The sequence below is a fragment of the Hyperolius riggenbachi genome, chromosome 1, assembly GCF_040937935.1.
Source record: "Hyperolius riggenbachi isolate aHypRig1 chromosome 1, aHypRig1.pri, whole genome shotgun sequence".
In the NCBI taxonomy this organism is placed as follows: domain Eukaryota; kingdom Metazoa; phylum Chordata; class Amphibia; order Anura; family Hyperoliidae; genus Hyperolius; species Hyperolius riggenbachi.
In genome coordinates this window covers 407,262,645-407,279,206 of record NC_090646.1, presented here as the reverse complement: position 1 = coordinate 407,279,206, position 16,562 = coordinate 407,262,645, and the positions used below count along the sequence as shown (strand labels likewise).

The following is a 16,562-nucleotide window of genomic DNA, read 5'->3' as shown; positions in this document are numbered from 1 at the left end:
TGTTAGATTTCCTGGGGCCTGATGTTCTTTGTTCCGGTTGGAATCCTGACTAAGGACTAGTTTTAATTTCTATTTAACAGTTACTCTATAGCTGTATCCTAAATTTTGTTAAAATACATCTCTGATGTACATACAAAAACCACACCATTCAGCCTTCAAAGGTGAGATATAAAGAAGAATCGGTTGGATCAGAATGTAAGCATTCCCATTCAGGTAAAAAAGAAAGCCCCATCCTCCCGATTCTCACAAAACTGCTTGCTCATTCACCCTTTCTCAGGACTCGGTATGTCATCCACAAGTTCATCAACCAAAGCTGACTGCCTGGTGGTTGAACATAAAATCCTGTTAAGGAAAGGTTTGTTTGATAGAATGGCATCTATCTACCTTAATGGAATCTAGGAATACACTCAGCTTCACCATGAACTTGAGTCTGGGAAGCCTTTTGTAAATGTAATTCTCTCTGGAAACATTTTGTTGTCAAGCCAAATATTCCTAATGTTTTAGTTTTCTTACAGACTGAGTAGGACAAAGGTTTAAAATGTAGTACTATCAAAGTTCATTTTGCTGACCACCCTCAAGTAGTAGATTAACAAGACACTTTCTAACCTAAATTTCATCCTGGAAGATTTAACTAAAGCACTCTTTGATTCATTTCAACAAAATCCTATTCAAAAAAACCCTGTTTCTGGTTTAAAATTACTTTTATAAAGTTTAAACAAAATATTTGTATTCAAAGAATCATACATGCAAACGTCTAACAATACAGTTGAGGTTACCCTACATTTCTTACCCATGTTTTTGTGCAGTTTCCAGAAGGATCACATAATTGTGTTTCATTTTTGATAAACCTTGAAATCCTACATAGCATTTATGTTCTCTTCATGATTGAGTGGTTTGCTTCTGAACACTTCAGTTTCCTCTGACAGCCCTCCCCCCCCAAAAAAAAATATCATCCTATTAAATAAATTGTCACAGTCGAAGTCCAATTTTTGGGAGGGACCAGAGGCTGTGTAGACTGTCTATGGACTCCTCTGAGGAACATTATTGCAGATACTAAAGCGTTGCAAAGGATGTCAGCTATAGAAAAAAAAACAGAATAGTATGTCCTTGAGTACTTAATTTTAAATGAAATGCATTTTTCAATGCCTAGAAATTACAAAAGATTGGAGACTAGATTATATAATTCTTTTCCAGTTTTACGGTTTTTGTAGAGGCCAAAAGGCCTCCCCAAAAACTTGTACTTATAGCTTGTGAAACTTTGAATGCCATAAGTTCCCACTAGAAAAATGTTGAGTCCACTCTGTCTTACTGGAGTGACAAAACATCATCCTCTGCAGAGCAAGCTTGCAAAGCAGCTATATGGTCATATTTGGACATGTTTGTCATTAAAGCTGAACTAAACCCAGAACTGTTACTTCCTGGTTTGCTGGGAGCGCATATACAGGGTTAAACCACCTGTGTTTACATATAGCCTCTGTGTTTACTTCCAGATAAGGGAGAATTAGCCTGTTATCTCGAAATACAAACCGGGTTAGTTTTTCTTTGTTTTCCTGCTTTCCTATGCATAGTTTAGGTCCTCTTTAAAGGAATCTTCAATCAAACTATGCTACTCCATGCTCTACTTACCGGCAGCTTTCTCCAGCCCCTGGCAGTCGATACTGCCCACGCCACATCAGCGCTTGCAGCCGCCGGCCCAGTGTCCCCGGCGGTGCAGAGGCAACTGCGCCTGCGCGAGCGCCACTGTCAATCACCTCCACATGGTCCGGAGTGTACTACGGAGGCACAGTAGTTCTGTGCCTACACAGTACAATCTGGACCACGTGGAAGTGATTGACAGCAGCGCAGGCGCAGAAGAGGATGACTTGGAGGTTGTCTTCTGCACCGGCGGGTACCCCGGGCTGCGAGTGGAGATGCGGCGTGGGGCATAGCGGCTGCCAGGTGCTGGAGGAAGCCCTGGGTAAGTAGAGCTGGGGGTGGCATAGTTTGATGATTCCTTTAACATATGTCCTTTGGTTGAAAGGACCTATATCTGTAGTGGTCTCATCCTAACTGTGATTTTTCTGCAGTCTGCTTTGACTCAACAAAAATGTCTCTTGCTGATGATGGTATTTCTGTGAATCCTCCATGACTAGGCTAAATAACTCATCCACAATGCTCAGAATCAGGCGCTTCAAGGGGGTTATGTGAGGAGGTGCATTATAAATCTATTGTACTTCCTGTGCCTAATAGCATGTTCTGTTTCTCAAATCACATCTTTTGTGGGGGAGTCATAGAAATTCCATTACCAATGGGTATAATTCTGAATGTCACGGTTAATGACAAGAACTCTGCTGCTAGCTGCTACTGACATGGTTTGAGCTGAATTTTTTGTTACAGGTTTTTTACAGGTTTTTTTTTTCTGCAGTTTTTTTTTTCACCTGGGCAGAGATTTTTTGTTTTATCTTTCTGTAAGAGTATTTTTTTGATGCTTTTATCCCCTAATGGTTTAAAGTATCAGGAATATGAATAACAGCACAACACACCAGGTATGGAAGCAGATATACCTGTTAATAGGGATCAGAGATGGAAGTGCCCTATATGCATCTGTATTGCATTAGGTTGAGTTAGAGCTAGTTCACACTCACCACTTGGAGTGGCGCTAGCCCATGATCGCGTTTGGCTCAGCAATCGCGATTTGAAGCCAAAATCTCGCGATACAGCGTGATTTGCGCTTGTGATTCATGTTCAATAGAACGAGAATCACATCGCAATTGCCCCCGAAACACTGCATGCAGTGTGTTTGCAATTGATCGAAATTGCTAACGCTGCAGTGTGAATGTATCCATAGGGATACATTAGTAGCAGCGCTTTGCTGATCGCCGGCGTATCAGTTGCTGTCATTTATAAATCAGGTGCTGTCAGTTAGAACTGAAAGGACAACTGATGTGCAAGGTTAATGTCCATGTTTCCCTATAGCTTAAGTGGGCAATATTACAGTTTTACTAGTGTGCTGACCCAGAAGCGATTACTGTTTTTAAAATAGAAAACTGAGAATTCCATTGGTCATAAGGAAAGGAGAAAGCGATTGATGAGTAGACTACATGGAAGGTAAATATGATGTGTGTATGTTTACTTTGACTTTTAATTTTCAGTTCAGGTTTGCTGTAAGTCAGTTGGTTTACCCTGATTGACAGGCAGCATACATTGACACCTTAGGAATTCAAATAAAGGTCATTCAGCACTGGGCTGCTTTTAAGAAGACACTCTAAGGGCTGAAAGGAATTTTAATTAAGTACTGTCGTATCTGCTTTTGATTTCTTCATTTTAAAGAGGAAAAACTTTTTAGGGCATCCACTAAGGCACAGCTTTTTGTATTCATAAAGTGGATGGCAGCAAATAAGCTTTTGCTTCTTTGTTCATTACCTGGTACTCAAGCTGGGTGCCACAGCTCCCCCTGTTCCATCGCAAGCACTTCCCTGGGTTATTGTGCCTGCTGTCACTGACTATCTACGGCATAATTGCAGTGGCGTCTTGATGCTTTCGGCAGGAGCTGAAACAGAGCAACAGGGCAGTGGAGTGATCACACAGTGCATCATGGGTAGCACATAATGACGGTCTTGGGTGATGCGGTGGATATGTACTGCAGCTGCATCACCCATTACTTTATTATAGTATGGTGTGGGAGATTCACTGCACTGCTAAACAGTGCCACGAGAAGCCAGGCCGCAGGTAAGTATCCTCAATTTACAGGTGCCCACCACTGAGACCAAGGATTTAAGCTGCATGTCCAACCTTGGGTGTGGGGGGCTCTACCTGAATATATTTGAAGATAGGTGGGGAACTCATAAGTTAAAGGGTTTTTTTTTCTGTGGGGAGCTGGGTGCCGTGCCTAGTTATGTTTGAGGATTTCAGGGGGGGCTCTTCAGAATTGTTTTTTTGCAGATTTTGGTGGACTCTACCTTTGCTTGGTGATTTTAAAGGGAGAAAAAAAAAAAAGAAAAACCCATATACTTGAGGGAAGGCTTTGGGTCCTATAGAGCCTTCCCGTTCATCTCCTTGCACTGCGTTTCTCTGCTGTGTCCCCCATTAGCAGTCTCCGACTCATCAGTCGGAGACTGCTCTTTTCTGCTTCGGGTGGGCTTTGGAAGTCTTTGGAAGCACTCGGGCTTGCTACGTCGGAAGATTTGAATGGAGAAGCCTTTGGGAAGCAAGGGGACCGTGAGGAGAAGGGGAAGGCTTTATAGGACCCAGAGCCATCTCTCTCCTTAGGCGAGTATCTGTTTTTAAATTTCCAAACATGGGCACAGTCCTCTCTAAATTTGCAAACAAAACTAGGCAGACTTTGGATGGGAATGCTGCCTACCTATAGGATGAGGAAAGTGTGGTTCAATGCCTTCCTAAAAGTTGGGGTAGGGGATTTACTGCTGATTTAAAGGAGTTGCTCCCTAATGGGGCAAGGGTTACTGCTAATTTTTAAGGGGGTTACTGCCTGCTTAAAGGGTCTACTTCACACCTAAAAAGACACTGCCTACCTAGAGGAGGCACTGACCAGCTGGAGCTGCATGTGATGTCCAATATAGTGTTTACAATCAATGCATAGTATTGGGCCCACATTTGATGCATTATGACTATGCATTTTGGTAGTTGTTTTTGCTAAGTGGTGCCTTGAAAGAAGTCAGCCATCAAGGATGCCCTCACCTGTAAAAGTCTAAAATCCACAGCACAAGTAAAAACGCACAAACTTGATGTAATCATGGGTAGCATAAGTCCTATATCTTCGGCAAGTAATAACTAGTCTTTGACCTGAAAATGACTTGAGAGACATAATGATTATGCCATTAACATATGATCTTCAATATTGTGAAATCTGTGCAGACTCATTCTGCAGAAGTTTTTTTCAGCTGCAGAAAAATAAGACCAAACACAGTCATCCTTAATACTGAAGCTGTACGTCTTTTCTCTATTTGATTTTGATTTTAGCTTTCAATACACCAAACTACTGGAAATGTAACTAGCTATAAATACTCTATGGCAGGCCCTGCATATGCAAAACAAAATTGCTTACATTTGTGGTTTCAGAATGGCAAAGTGTAGTCATACTGGCATGTCTCCTGGTGCTTGTGCTGATATACTCCCTCTGGCAATATGTGTCATGCAGGTGGTTTTCCTCCCTTGACAGGATTAATTTACAGATGACATCACTCCTCAGTGGCTCTTCATTGCCTTGGCAGTGTCGCCCAGTGGAAGCTACGGAATAGCTTTTACTCATTAAGCAAACTGTGTATAAGAAAACAGTGTTAGTATACAGTGCATTCAGAAAATATTCAGACCCTGTAGAGCTTTTTATTTTTATGGTATTTTTCAGCCTGCTAAAAGAACCAGTGGGCATCATGCAACTCTTTTTTTTAAAGCAGACCTGAACTCAAAACTTCCTATCTGCTCTAAAAGATGAGCAACAGCATAACTTATAAAGAAAAATATTTCTTTGTTACAGCTGATTCAAATAAATCTGCAATTGTTCTACTTCCTGCTTTCATGGAACAGACATATTCTCATCCTGTTCTTATGAAGGAGCTCTCTGCCATGGCAGTCGGCTGACACAGCTAAGAGATCAAATTACAACTTGTGCTTAGTCACCGATGAGGGGGAATTAGACAGGATAAACGTTCTAAGTATGTTCAGGGTACATTTCTATATGTTTTCCTTCTGTCCAGTGCAAGAGTTCAGATCCACTTTAAAAACACCTTTGTTGCAGGGTTTCCAGTGGGATTGTGCTCTTTAACCACTTGAGGACTGAAGGTTTAAACGGCCCAGTGACCAGGCCATTTTTTTTTACAAATGGGCACGTCGCAACTTTAACCTTTTTGCCGATCCACGCCAGTTGGTGTGCAGTCAGTGTTGCGATCTTAGGCAGCACTGTACTGGGGACAGCCGTGTGAAACAGGTGTCCCCCTGGGAGGCAGGAGAACGATCGGCTCTCATAGGCTGAAGCCTATGACAGACGATCACGCTAATTGACTGGCGGAGGGAGGGTAGGTTAAAAAAAAAAATTAAATAGAGAAATTTATTTAAAAAATAAACACCCCAGCACCAATCCGAGCCCACCAACAGAAACCTTTGTTGGTGGGCAGAAAAGGGGGGGAGGGGGAAATCACTTGTGTACTGAGTTGTACGGCACTGCAGCTGGTCCTTAAAGGGATACTGTAGGGGGGTCGGGGGAAAATGAGCTGAACTTACCCGGGGCTTCTAATGGTCCCCCGCAGACATCCTGTGCCCGTGCAGCCACTCACCGATGCTCTGGCCCCGCCTCCGGTTCACCTCTGGAATTTCTGACTTTAAAGTCAGAAAACCACTGCGCCTGCGTTGCCGTGTCCTCGATCCCGCTGATGTCATCAAGAGCGCCCAGCGCAGGCCCAGTATGGTCTGTGTCTGCGCAGTACACTCCTGGTGACATCAGTGGGAGCGAGGACACGGCAATGCAGGCGCAGTGGTTTTCTGACTTTAAAGTCAGAAATTCCAGAAGTGAACTGGAGGCGGGGCCGGAGCATCGGTGAGTGGCTGCGCCGGCACAGGATGTCTGCGGGGGACCATTAGAAGCCCTGGGTAAGTTCAGCTCATTTTCCCCCGACCTCCCTACAGTATCCCTTTAAAGCTGCAGTGGGCTATTTGGTAAAAAATATTCGGGTCGCTAGGGGGGTTTAAGCCCGTAGTCCTTAAGTGCTTGCTCGGTCATACAACTTGGCAGCCAAATGAATTTTACCTCCTTTTTTTCTCACTAATAGAGCTTTCTTTAGGTAGTATTTTTTTTTTCATTAATTAAAAAAAGAGCTACATTTGTCATTTATTTTCCTCCCCCCCCCCCCCCCCCAGCAAGGTAAGTCTTCTGACGTGCCTCCTTAGCAATAAATGGGTAGTGCCAGTGTAAAAAAAAATTAAAAAAAAAAATAAAAATGTGATCAGCCACAATAAATGTCATTAACATTGCTGCACATACAAATATTTATGTTAAAGGGACTTAAAAAGAAGAAATTAGCCATAGTGCCCCTTTAACCACTTTATCCACCACTAGAGTATATCTACGTGCTCTGTGAATTCATCTTGTATCTGAAGCACAGCTGTGCACGGTTGGCTATTGCTCCTGTGCAAACCTCTGGCACTATCTTCTGCAGCACTAGTTGGTGAAAGGAAATATGTTTCCTGAGCCAATAAGATTGATTTTTACCAGTAAAATACTTTTATTTTCTCAGTTCCTAGTGAAAAATACACACTGTAGCATTAGTTTGGAATCAAAAATCCTCACCATTAATTGTGATAGAAACATAATCTAAGTTTTGTGAGAAACGGTAGAAATAGCCAAACAAAATGCATTTTTTTTCTCTCATTAAAATGCATAGAAAATTTAAAATTGGTTGAGGGACAAATTGCAATACAATGAAAGCCTAGTTTAGCTTGGAAAAGAAAAAAGTCATTTAGGTGTCATAAGTAGGGTTAACGTAATTGCTGATTAAATAGGGACATAGCTAAAATGTCATAACTGCTCTGGTCCATAAGTGGGAAGCAAGGTCTGGAAGCAAAGTGGTTTAAGTCTGCTTCTGTTATGTTAATACAGTTGAAACTTAATTGGAAGCTAGCTTGTTGAGGTATTTCAGCTAGAGAACACATGTTGATTGTAGAGAAGGCTGCTATTGTTTGTCACATGTTGTACTTTCCAGCTTGGATAGTGGACGTTTTTCCTTCACTTTCATACTGTTTAACCACTTGCCAACCGCACCATGCCAAAGTGCGGCGGCAAAGTGGCATGCCCAGGACCACGTAACGCCAATTGGCGTCGGGTCCTGGGACTCTTCCTGGCCGGTGATCGCGCGCTGTGATGCGCACGCATCCGCCGGCAATTGGTGCCCACCCGCGACGTCAACCCGCCGGCCGTTCGAAAGCGCCGGCGGGTTGTTAACCCCTCGATCGCCGTGTTACAAGCGTATAATACGCTTTGTAATGTATACAAAGCGTATTATACAGGCTGCCTCCTGCCCTGGAGGTCCCAGTGATCGAGGGACCACCAGGGCAGGCTGCAGCCCTCCCTGTCTGCACCAAAGCACACTGATTTGCCCCATGATCGCCCACCCCCCAGACCCCTGTTTGCACCCAATCACCCCCCTAATCTCCCATCAATCACTCCCTGTCACCATCTGTCAACGCTATTTTTTAGATTAGGTGCTAAACTGCCCCCTGGGGGCTCCTGATCACCCCCCCCCCCCGTGTACTGTATATATCTATTCTCCCCTGTCAATCACCTGTCAATCACAAATCAATCACCCTCTGTCACTGCCACCCATCAGCTCAGACCCTAACCTGCCCCTTGTGGGCACCTGATCACCCGCCTACACCCTCAGATTGTCCGCAGACCCACCCTCAGATCACCTCCGAAAGTGCATTGTTTACATCTGCTTTCCCCTCTAATCACCCATCAAACACCCCGTCACCACCTGTCACTGCTACCCGTCAGATCAGACCCTAACTACCCCTTGCGGGCACCCAATCACCCGCCACACCCTCAAATAGCCCCCCAGACCCACTCTGATCAACTCGCCAGTGCATTGCTTGCATATATTCTCCCTTGTAATCACCTACTGATCACCTATCAATCACCCCCTGTCACCACCTGTCACTGCTACCCATCAGATCAGACCCTAATCTGCCCCTTGCGGGCACCCAGTCACCCGCCCACACCCTCAGATAGCCCCCCAGACCCGCTCTGATCAACTCACCAGTGCATTGCTTGCATATATTCTCCCTTGTTATCACTGACTGATCACCTATCAATCACACAGTCCCCACCTGTCACTGCTACCCATCATATCAGACCCTAATCTGCCCCTTGTGGGCAATCAATCACCCGCCCACACCCTCAGCCCCCCAGACCCCCTCTGATCAACTTGCTTGCATATATTCTCCTCTGTAATCACCTACTGATCACCTATCAATCACCTCGTCACCCCCTTTCACCACCTGTCACTTCTACCCATCAGATGAGACTCTAATCTGCCCCTTGCGGGCACCCAATCACCTGCCCACACCCTCAGATAGCCCCCCCAGACCCCCTCTGATCACCTCCCCAGTGCATTATTTACATCTGTTCTCCCCTCTAATCAACCACTGATCACCCATCAATCACCCCGTAATCACCTGTCACTGCTACCCATCATACCCATCAGATCAGACCCTCATCTGCCCCTTGCGGGCACCCAATGACCGGCCCACACTCTCAGATCGCCCTCAGATACCCCCGATCACCTCCCCAGTGCATTGCTTGCATCTATTCCCCCCTCTATTCACACCCTGAGACACCCATCAATCACCCCCTGTCACCCCCTAGCACACCTACCTATCAAATGTCTGAGTCAGGACTGAGTCAGCCACTTCCATACCTGATATTTAACTCTTTCAGACAGGAAAAAAAAAAAAGGAACACAGCATAGTTATTTGTGTGCTTGGCTCTGTACATACACGTCTATCTCATCATGTCACATGTCACTTCGGGTATCCTTTAAGGTGTTTTATGACTGCAGTCCTTAAGGGGTTAAAGTAATATCTTTCCAAAACTGTTGTTTTTTTGGACGCTTTAATGTACACAAGTATTGGTGTTAATAGTTCACTGTTGCAACCTTAAACAAGTTTAGTGGTGTCATTGTCTGTCCTTCTGTTTACCTTTGTCTGCATTGCTCTACAAGTGTGTCCAAGGCTAAGATAAAGTTGGCAGGTGCTGTTTGTAAAGCCATCATTACAAAACTTTACCGTGGGTAAATAAAAGCACAATATGACATTCTGTTCTTTTTTCATTTTAAATGCTTGTATTAGTAACAAAGGGAATCCGTTCAAAGGACCACTACTGAGGAAAAAAATGTGATATGTGCCTTATGTGAATGGATTCAGATGTACAAAAACTAACATTTCCTTAGAAACAGGTGATCAGGTACAGTGGGATGCGAAAGTTTGGGCAACCTTGTTAATCATCATGATTTTTCTGTATAAATCATTGGTGGTTACGATAAAAAAAAGTCAGTTAATATATCATATAGGAGACACACACAGTGATAATTGAGAAGTGAAATTAAGTTTATTGGATTTACAGAAAGTGTGCAATAATTTTTTTAACAAAATTAGGTAGGTGCATACATTTTTCATTTTGATTCCAGAACCTTTAGAAATATTGCAACTAACTCAAATTGGCTTGGTAAGCTCAGTGACCCCTGACCTACATTCACAGAGGAATCTAATTATTAGAGTATTTAAGGGGGTCAATTGTAAGTTTCCCTCTTCTTTTAATTTTCTCTGCAGAGTAGCAACATGGTGGTCTCAAAACAACTCTCAAATGACCTGAAGACAAAGATTTTACACCATGATGGTTTAGAGGAAATATACAGAAAGCTGTCTCAGAAATTGCAGCTTTCTGTTTCCACAGTTAAGCTCTATTCACACCTGCGTTTTCAAAACGCCGGCAATTTTTGCCAGCGTTTTGCAGGAGTGATTTTCCGCGATTTCACCCGGAAAAATCACTGAACACTACAGCGATTTTGGCGCGATCACGTTTTGCACTTCTATAGCCCTGAAACGCGATCGCCTGGAAATCGCCTGAAATGGTGCAGGCTACACATTTGGTGCTTTTGGGCGATTTGCGCAACTCGCCCAAGTAAGAACAGGCCCATAGGGTTTCATTACGCTAGCGCTTTTTAAAAACGCTAGCGTTTGATCGTTTTGCTGAAATCGCGGCAAAACGTTCTAGTGTGAATGGGGCCTCAGGAGCATATTGAGGAAATGGAAGACCACGGGCTTCATTCAAGTTAAGGCTCGAAGTGGCAGACCAAGAAAAAAAATGAAAACGGATAAACTGAAGCAACGAATGTTGAGAACAGTTAGTCAACCCACATGTCACACGTCCCCTATTGGCCAGACCGCTCAATGCCTTCCAATCGGTTTCAGCACACAGACCATGTAATCTGTGGTCGCAATCGGTGTGCAGAAACCGCTGGAATTTTGGCAGCAGACAGACTAGAAGGGAGCTTGTGAGTTACAGTAATACAATTTACACACTATTTCAGGGTATAACTGCCACCAATCCTACAGAAGGGTAGGAGACCTCTACACTGATACTAATACCTGCAAATAAAACGGTTAAACACACTCTATTTTATCTAGCTATCAACAGTACGAACTGTGCGGCTGAATAACAGGGGTAGCTGACAAAATGATTTTTTTAGTAGTTTATTATAAATACAATATAAATCATTAATATATAAACAGAAAATCATTAAAATCAACAATTATAGAGACAATAATAGCACAGTATGAAAATAAAAAGGGAAGAAATAAATGGATACTTAAGCCAGGTGAAAATATGTCCTTTCTGGGAAGACTGAGCACATGGAAAATGTCCTTTGTTTCAGTTCAGGCAAATGGCAGCCAGCCACATGGTCCCCTGGCTGGCTGGTTCAGGTGATGGTACACAAGGGAGGACTGCCCCTCCTTGTATGCATCTGGTTGACAAACCAATCATAGTTTAAGTCCTTGGAGAGAGATTTAGGCTTAAACTTATAAAACGCTGTGATTCAAAAACAGGAAATGCCATATTTGTGCGCATGACAGATTCATATTCTTCAGAATATGACAATTCCTATGACATCAGTCGTGGCTACCATATTATGTTTAGTCCCTGAGAGGTTTAATACTTGTTTGTGGCTCATCCCCAAAACTGGTATCATAATGTCTATCAAAGCACCGTGAATTAATGATATAACTCCCATAACCGTCCTGGGCACGGTATTCCTTAAACAGGCTAAAAATCATATACAGCAGTTTTTTCTGCTTCCAACGGAGTCTAGCAGTCTGGTCTCCTGCTGAGTTTATCCTGTCTCTTTAAAAGGCAGCAACACTTTGCCAATTGGGCTTACTGCTGGAAATGCAAGGATACAGAGGCGCCAGTAGGATAAAACGAGATAAAAGGTTTAAAACGGTTTAGGTGGCGGTGGTGGACCGTCCACACACAAACAGACCAAAATGGCTGTTGTTTGTAGAAAAAATAATTTATTCACATACTCCTATATAAAAGTGCAACGCGTTTCACGGGCAAACATCCCGCTTCATCAGGCAATAAACGAACGGAGTATCTCACAGCTCTGAGTCTATTGATAGCTTGGCACCTCTGATGTACTGCTGGAAAGCTTTCACACCTTGGTGTCACTGGCCCAGGAAGAAACTCTTTTGATCAAGATAATTACACAAACCGGTGTTATCAGAAAGCCAACTTGTCTCATGAAAAAGTTCTGCTAACGGCTATGAAGAAGAGAGAGACCCCCAGGCTTGACTGCCTGGTATCAATAAACATAAGATTCTGATCTGGCACGTCAATGGCAATCGGTGCAGCAAACCGATTGCGATTGTGTCTCTTTTCTCACGGCTCTTCCGTGACACCACAGACCAGCACCAAAGACCTACAACCTCATCTTGCTGCAAATGGAGCCACTGTGCACTGTTCAACCATTCGGCGCACTTTACACAAGGAGATGCTGTATGCGAGAGTGATGCAGAGGAAGCCTTTTCTCTGCCCACAGCACAAACAGAGCCGCTTGAGGTATGCTAAAGCACATTTGGACAGCTTCATTTTGGAATAAGGTGCTGTGGACTGATGAAACTAAAATTTAGTTATTTGGGCATAACAAGAGGCGTTATGTATGGAGAAAAAACACAGCATTCCAAAAACACACCTGCTGCCTACAGTAAAATATGGTGGTGGTTCCATCATGCTGTGGGGCTGTTTGGCCAGTGCAGGGACTGGGAATCTTGTCAAAGTTGAGAGATGCATGGATTCCACTCAGTATCAGCAGATTCTGGAGACCAATGTCCAGGAATCAGTGACAATGGTGAAGCTGCACTGGAGCTGGATCTTTCAACAAGACAACAACCCTAAACACTGTTCAAAATCCACTAAGGCATTCATGCTGAGGAACAAGTACAATGTTCTGGAATGGCCATCTCAGTCCCCAGACCTGAATATAATTGAAAATCTGTGGTGTGAGTTAGAGAGCTGTCCATGCTCGGAAGCCATCAAACCTGAATGAATTAGAGATGTTTTGTAAAGAGGAATGGTCCAAAATACCTCCAACCAGAATCCAGACTCTCATTGGAACCTACAGGAAGCCTGTAGAGGCTGTAATTTCTGCAAAAGAAGGCTCTACTAAATATTGATTTAATTTGTTTTTTGTGGTGCCCTAATTTATGCACCTGCCTAATGTTGTTTAACCACTTCAGGATTCGGCGTACGCTTAACTACGCCCCTGAATCCTGAAGTGGATTGCATGGAAACGGCCGCTCGTACGAGCGGCCTTTCCATGTCAGTTCACGGAGGGTGTCTCCGTGAACACCCTGCGAGCCGCCGATCGTGGCTCGCAGGGTAAATGTAAACACACGGGGAAGATCTTCCCCGGTGTTTACATGTATACGGCGCTGCTGCGCAGCAGCGCCGTGGCGGAGATCGGCGATCCCCGGCCTCTGATTGGCCGGGGACCGCCGGCACCTGATAGGCTGAAGCCTATCCCATCAGGCGCAGGACGGAATTCCGTCCTGCGCCGCTCACAGGGGGAGGTAGAGGGAGGGAAGGGGAAGGCGGCCAGGAAGCGCTGCGGAGGGGGGCTTTGAAGAGAGCCCCCCCCCGCAAGCGCAAGCAGCCGGCGGCGATCAGACCCCCCCAGCAGGACATCCCCCTAGTGGGGAAAAAAGGGGGGGAAGTCTGATCGGCCTGGCTGCTAGCTGATCGGTGCTGCGGGCTGGAGAGCCCACGCAGCACCGATCAGCAAAACCACCCGGTATCCGGAAGTGGTTAAACAACTATTGCACACTTTCTGAAAATCCAATAAACTTCATTTCACTTCTCAAATATCACTGTGGTTGTCTCCTATATGATATATTTAACTGACATTTTATATCGTAACAAGCAACGATTTATACAGGAAAATCATGACTATTAACAAGGTTGACCAAACTTCTGCATCCCACTGTACATATCCGCAATGTGCAGTATTCAAAAGTCCGCAGCGGTAATTTCGTAAAAGTAGAATAAAGTCTATGGGGAAGTAAATAAGTCAGTTCCATGCCTTTACAGCAAGTAAAAACAGATTAAAGCCAATCGTGGTTTAATGCAGTTTTTTCCAATCCTGTCCACGAGTATTATTATTATTTCAACATCAGTGCATCAACAGAGTATCAACAGTGTATGGTTTGTGGAAACCCACAGAGGTAGTTAATTGTCTCTGCTGATATACTAATTACCTCAACTGTGAATATGTGCAGTTTCCTGTAAAACCTGTACTGTTGTTGGTCTTTGGGGACAGGGTTGGGAAACAATGGCCTTGGGGCTTGTTTCCACTAGGGTAAATTTGCTGTTTTTTCCAACATGCAACTTCAGACGCTTAAACATATTCTATTTCAAATCAATAGGCTTTCACTAGGCAGTTTGCATTCCGGGAAATATGGGGTGGCATGTAGCAAAAAAGGAATGCATATGAATCATTGTAGCAATGCGATCTTGCATCACACCAAGAGCTGGCGTGTGTCTGTACAGTGGAAACGGTCCCCAATGCTAGCACACTTGGTAAAGTATAGTCATTACAGACAGCTGTTTCAACCATCTCCAGAACAAGAGTGTAAACCTTATGATATTAAGCAAGGTAAATTCTGTAAACAATCAAATGAATTGGTTTAAATTAGTGTTACCTTTTGGAACTGAACTTTTCAAGTTCAAAAACCATAATGTATAGCTGTGCTTGCCAGTAGCTGTGCACCTATCTACACAAACATTTAAGGCCTTTTGTGTCGTAATAGTTTGTTTTATTGTTTACTTTCCTGTTACAATTGCTTGTAGCTTGGCCACTTTTTCCTGCCTTGAGTCACATGGTCAGTCCTGATTGCCCCACCCACCAAAAAACATGAAGCAGTATTATGTGATTAAAAACAATGCAGGCCATGAAATCGGTATTCTTTCCACCACTTCTATATGCGGTTAGTACTTGTTTAGCAGCCTGATTACTATTATAATTTGCCTTTGTTAAATTTTTGCTTTACATTGGCTTTATCGTCCATCTGTCTAGGTGGATGAAGCTAGTTTTTGATGGCCACAAGCTGTGCTGCAATATAATATGAGTAAATATCTGTGAAAGCTAGTCCACCCTCTGTTTAATCCCTTCCCGACCGCCTAACGCCAAAAGGCGTCGGGAAGGTGGCAGCCCCACGACCACCTAACGCCGAAAGGTGGCAAGTCCTGGAGCAGGGTTTTGCAGGGGATAAATAATAGTATTCTGGTTTGATAAATAACAGCAGAATACTGCAGGACCCATTACTCTTGGGCCTGCACTTTGTCTGTGCAGGCTTCCAAATTTCATGTGCAAATAGAAACATTTATTGGAGTTACTATTTGCATATGTTTTAGGCATCTTCATGACAAGACCTTTACCTTTCAGCCGGTCATGTTGCAATGTGGAGGAGGATAATGGGCGGTAAACTCTCCATATGCAATTAATTTTTTTCTTGTGAGTTTTCTCCTAGGAGTTAAGTTTTCATCTTTGATTGAATTTTTTAGCACTTTGAAATGGAAAAAGTACCAAAAAGTTGGAGAAAAAGTACTGTCAAAATTATGGAGAAAAAGTACTGTCAAAATTATTTTGAACACTTGTTTGCTTGCTGGTGGTTTAAAAAGCAAATTGTGAAAATTTAACCTAAAAGAAAACTCAGGTGAAAAAGTGAATTGCATATGGTCTCTTGTCTCTTGCTGTTTAAAGTCCATTACTCGCCAGGCATTTAACTTTGCTTTCATAATTAGCAGGTAAGATTATTTGTTAAACCGCTTGGGGGGAAAAAAAAATCTAGCAACCTCTAGCTGGGCTAAAGCTACCCATACACTGCATCGATCACGGGCGGGTCAAGAGCGCGTCGTTAGCGGCGATTGATTGACGCAGGTTAGCAGCAGTGATGCATTACCTGTCCGCTGGTGTGAGTCCCCGGTCCGTGATGACACAGGACGGGAAAGGAAGTAATGAGGAGACAGGCCAGCCGGAGAAAGTGTTAGCAGGGACCGGGGACTTGCGCCGACAGAAAGGTAATGTATCACTGCTGGCAAGGGGGAGCACACAGGGGGGGCGGAGAGCAGACGGCCGATTCACAGGTTTTGAATCTATTTCAAGCTGAAATCTATTCAAAATCTGTGTGCAGTAATGGGCAGCTAATAGATCCCTCTGTGATCAGATTTGATCAGAGAGGGATCTATCTCTTGGTCGATCTGGTGGCAATCAACCAGTGTATGGCTGCCTTAAAGAGGAACTCCAGTGAAAATAATGTAAAAAAAAAAAGTGCTTCATTTTTACAATAATTATTTGATTTAGTCAGTGTTTGCCCATTGTAAAATCTTTTAAATCCCTGATTTATATTCTGACATTTATCACATGGTGACATTTTTACTGCTGGTAGGTGATGTAGCTGCTGCTTGCTTTTTTGGCAGATGGAAACAGCCATTTCCCACAATGCAACAGGGTTCACAGACC

At 43.7% G+C, this 16,562-nt stretch overlaps 1 protein-coding gene and 1 long non-coding RNA gene across 2 annotated transcripts in view; one reads left to right on the top strand and one right to left on the bottom strand.

Moving 5' to 3' along the window:
- JAK2 (Janus kinase 2) overlaps nucleotides 1-16,562 on the top strand; it is a 349,977-nt gene that overhangs the window by 32,928 nt on the left and 300,487 nt on the right. The window lies entirely within an intron of this gene.
- LOC137518204 (uncharacterized) overlaps nucleotides 5,058-16,562 on the bottom strand; it is a 148,900-nt gene continuing 137,395 nt past the window's right edge. The window contains exon 3 of the long non-coding RNA XR_011020756.1: nucleotides 5,058-5,256. This is a non-coding gene — a long non-coding RNA (uncharacterized lncRNA). The remainder of the gene's footprint in view (nucleotides 5,257-16,562) is intronic.